Source organism: Carlito syrichta, unplaced genomic scaffold (assembly GCF_000164805.1).
Source record: "Carlito syrichta isolate Samal-C Ts95f unplaced genomic scaffold, Tarsius_syrichta-2.0.1 Scaffold302100, whole genome shotgun sequence".
In the NCBI taxonomy this organism is placed as follows: domain Eukaryota; kingdom Metazoa; phylum Chordata; class Mammalia; order Primates; family Tarsiidae; genus Carlito; species Carlito syrichta.
In genome coordinates, this window is record NW_007246196.1 from 365416 (window position 1) to 370423 (window position 5008).

Below are 5008 nucleotides of genomic sequence, written 5' to 3' on the forward strand. Positions count from 1 at the left end.
CATGCCCGTATAGTGCTGGGCAGGACACCATGGCTAAGGTCTGGAGGCTGTTGTCAATGTGGAGATTCAAGGACTCCTTTCCTGAGAGGCAGGGGCTGCACTGGGAAAGAGCCTTGACATCAGAAAGACCTGGCTCTGTGCCAGTGCTGCCACTTTCTACCTTGGAACTTTGGTCAAGTTATTTCAAAGCCTCAGTTTACTTGTCTACAAAGTAGAGCGAAGAAGACCTCCATTTCAGGGTTAGCATGAGAATTAAATGAGATAATACAGCACCTAGTGCTGGCTGGTACTCAGTGAGGGCTGGTCTCTTGTGCTTTCTCTGTCTTACTGCTCTAGAACCTGATTAGCTGCTTACCTATCCATCATTTCTGAAGCACCTACTGTGTGCTAGGAGGGATGTTGCTCTCTTCCACCTTGGAGCGATGAGTCAGAGAAGCTTCTGCCCTCAGGGAGCTCCAGCAAGGAGTCCGGCACCCTCTCCCCTCTGCAGTGTGAGGACTGGGTGCCCTTCCGCCATGCACAGGGGGGGCTGTGTGCAGAGCCTCAGTTCTTCCTGGATGAGAGGGTAGAATGGGACCAAGGGTGTGGTAAGGAATGAGTGCCCCATTTTACTAGCAGAACTTCTCCAGAGGAGCAGGGTGGCAGGGGCCCAGGGTGATGGAAAGTCTCACATTTCCTGTGCTGGTGATGAACAAGCCTTCTTCCTTGGAAGCCTGGATGCAGCCCAAAGCCTGCCCTGCCTTCCCTGAAGGCCAGTAAGGCCTGGAAGATAAGCACAGCTTGGCCTTGGGTGCGTCTGTACCTGGCAGGGCCTTCCCTGGTTTCTCCTGGCTCCGGGCTGGGGGCACCAGCAATGTCTGCCGGGAAACATCCTGGTGGTAGGCACTGCCCAGGAGTACTGGGGAAAGGCCCTGAGACTTTGAGGAAGTCCCTGGGTGAAAACAGGTGTGTTCCAGCAAGTATTTTGCATCTTTAATTTTTCTGTCTGATAGAAAAACCGTGCAGTTGGATTTTCTCTGGCAGTTCTTGCCTTCTTCAAATGTGGAGCTCTGGGAGGTCACGCTGCATGGGGCTAGAATCCGTGTTGGACCTGGGACCTTTGGGAGCATGTGAGGCCAGAACTTGGAATGAGCTGGCTGTTGTGATGGCGTCCCACGTGCCAGGCAGTCAGCCTACTGATTAACAAAGATCATGATAATAGCCTGTATCGTGGGCTTCCCATGTACTGGCATTGTGCTCATCTTTGTAAAATTTTCATTTATATATTTATTTATTTGAGACAGGGTCTTGCTCTGCTGCGCAGACTGGATTTCGATGATGCAACCATAGCTCACTGCAGCCTTAAATTCTTGGGCTCAAACAATTCTCCTGCCTCAGCCTCCCAAATAGCTGGGGTTACAGGTACAAGCCACAGTGCCTAACTCTGTGCTAATCTTTTTACATGCATTATTATCTCCTATTATTTACACAACATTTTACAGGTGAGAAAACTAAGGATTCCCATGGTTTCCATCCCCATGGCTTCATAACAGAGTTGGCATGCCATCTAAGCTTGACCCTGAGCCTGCACACTTCACTGCTGACTAGTACAGCTTTAAAGTCAGGTTCATAATTTTTGTGGAATAATTGATATACCAAAACTGCACATGTTTAATGTGTACAATTTGATGAGTATGGACATACACACACACCTATCATATTATCACCACAATCAAGATAATAAACATATCCATCATCTCTTTAAAAAAAAAAGTCAGGTTCATTTGTTCAGTGAGGAGGGTCAGTATGTGCTGGTGTTTCATATCTTGAGGTTCATAAAAAAATAATTTGCCCAAGTTAGATAAAGGAATGCTTAGTAGCATGGGGACACTACTTTGATTCATACTGACCTCAGAAAACTGCAGTTGGGAAGGCAGATCAAACTGCGTTGGAACTGAAGAAATATATAGATGAGCAAGCTAGTTAAATCCTTGCTTTTAGGCTTTCAGTGGCTCCTGTTTGCCTGGGGCAAGAAACAGAGCTCCTTGGGGTGACCTTCACCATCCAATATCCCATCTGCTCTAGTCCCAGTCACCAGCACTTCATGCCCATACTCCAGCTTTGCATAAGAGAGGGTCCCATCTTTGGCGTCTCTGTGTTAGGCTTCTAAGGCACACTATATCGCGATGATCTGTCTTCCTGTCTGCCCCCTACGCTCATGGACACACCCGGCAGAGAAGTCAACAGAGAACTCAAGTACTCCAGGGAAGAGACCAAAGGAGATACTTCCTTCTTCACCCTGCTCCCAGCCCAGAACCTGGCATGGATAACAAATGCTCCATGTCTATGTAGAGAACATGTAATGAAAGAATGAATCAGTGAGTGAGTGTGTGTGAGTGGGTGAATGAGTGAAGGGATGAATGAATGACTATGGATCAGCCCTCCTCTTCCAACTGTTTCTAATACCAAACCTGGCCAGGCCTTTTGCCACCTGCAAGTGTAGACTCTGGGAAAGTGGGATGAGGGGAGGGGGAGAAGACAGCTGAAAGCCTTTGTTTCTTCTTGGAGAGGCAACAATGAGAAATTTGCATCTTGATTTATAGTCCCCAAACCACACCAGCAGGTACAGTTTCCTTTCCCTTCGCAGAGGAGAAAGAAGGTAAGAGTAGGTATGTAAGCTTCCCTGAAATTAGGTGCAGAGCAAAGGTGATGTTCCCTTTCTTTCCAGCTCAGAACACCCATGTGGTGTGGGAAAGACATTTCTACTCCTGTCATCCAAAGAAGCTGCCAGAGCCTGAAGTCAAAAACCAAAGTGGCCAGCAGAACTCATGGGTAACAAGAGAGAAGGAAGAAGATGATCTGAACTTGGCTGGGGGTCTGCCCTGTCCCAGCCCCTGGGCAGGGTGTTTTACCTAGGATCTCTCATAAATCTTCAAAAGCATCTCATGAATCCTCAAATCTATCTTGTGAGGGAAGGATTAGGACTGCCGTTGTTCCTTGAACAACATAAGATTGAACTGCATGGGTCCACTTGTATACAGATTTTCTTCCACCTCTGCCACCCCTGAGACAGCAAGAGTAAGCCCTCGCTCCTCCCTCCTCCTCAGCTACTCAACATGAAGATGATGAGGATGAAGACCTTTATGATGATCCACTTTCATTTAATAAGTAAGCAAATGCTGAACGTGGTGGCTCATGCCTATAATCCCAGCATTTTGGGAGGCCGAGGCAAGGAGATTGCTTGAGCCCAGGAGTTTGAGACCAGCCTGAGCAACGTAGAGAGACCTCATCTCTACAAAAAAGTCAGAAAAACAAACCAGGCATAGTGGTGTGCAACTGTGATCCCAGATATTTGGGAGGCTAAGGTGGAAGGATCATCTGAACCCAGAAGGTCAAGGCTATGGTGAGCTATGATCACGCCACTCTACTCCAGTCTGGGCAACAGAGTGAGACCCTGATTCAAAAGAAAAAAAAAAGTAATCAATATATGATCTTTTCCTTATGATTTTCCTAATAGCATTTTCATTTCTCTAGCTTATTTTACTATAAAAATACAGTATATGAGGCATATAACACACAAAATATATGTTAATTGACTATTTATGCTATGGGTGAGACTTCCTGTCAAAGGTAGGCTATTAGTAATTAAGTTTTGGAGAGTCAAAAGTTATATGCAGATTTTCTATTGCATGTGACTTAGTGCCTCTAACACCTGTATTGTTCAAGGGTCATATGTACTTTAGATAGTGCTAACTCACTCACACTCTCACTGGGTGATTGGAAGTTAAAAAGTTTCAGTGACGGGCAACCCCTTCAGGTCCCCTCCTGCTGTGGGAGATTTTCTGTCCTCTCAATAAAGCCAACTTTCTCACTTTGCAAAAAAAAGTTTCAGTGACTTTCTACCTGAAAATGTGAAAACAGGGTTTATATTTAAATATGTTTGACTCTAAGTTGCTTGTTCTTTCTTCTCCATGACTCCCTTGTGAACCTCTATGATAGATTCATTAATGAATTCAAACAATTCTTTGTGTGATTTTGCTGTGTAGGGACCCAAAGACAAAGAAGACATGCTGGTGGCTCACACTATGTATGCTGGACATGGGGAGAGGTGGAAGATAAGTAGGCGAATAAATTCTCCCCACGAGGTGTCTGCTCTAGCACAATGGGATTTGGGAGCATGAAGTGGAACAGAAAGCAATTTTACCTGGGTGTGGGTGAAGGATTCATGGAGGAGGTGACTCTGATCTGGGTCTTTTCAAGAAAGTTAATGCTGAGTCAAGCACTATGCTTGGAAAAGTGTTCTCCTAGGCCACGAGGAAGACAAATGTGAATGAGACAAAGGAGGAGGAGGATGGCTTTGAGGGTGATGAGTCAGGTGCAGGTACAGCCTTGGTAGTAGGTGGGTTTGAGCCTGTGCTCTGAGAGACACCCAGTTTTTCTTGGGTATTGAGAGAAAGAAAAGGACATATGGCAACCCAGAAGAATGATGGTAAGAGAGGCTAAGAATATTGGGAGCAAACATGCATCTCCAAAGCAAACTTCAGTTTATGCTCTTCCTTTTAGGGGGATTTCTCTCCCTTTCTCTGTTTATCATCCAGGAAGCAGAACAGAAGTGTGTTCAGGAATAAAAGAAGGATGAACTACGTGCCAGTTGAAGGGAATAGTATGGGGTGGCTCACAGTAGCACAAGAGACAGCATATGCATTTGGGAGTTTGTATTAGTCAGCTTGTGCTGTATAACAAACCAGCTCAAAGACTAGTGACTTTAACAACCAACATTTATCATTTTAAAAAGTGAATTTGTGGGTTGACTGAGTGATTCTTCTTGTCTAAGCCAACCTAGCTGTTGCTGGATGGTCTAGGATGGTATCACCCTCATATCTGGGACCTCATTTGGGTCTATTTCCATATGGGCCTTATCCTCAAGAAGTCTAGCGGGGGCTTGTAAACATGGTGACCAGTGGGGCCAGCAGCAAGAAAAGACTTTTCAGGTCTTTGCTTGCTTCACATTGGCTAATGTTCATTGGCC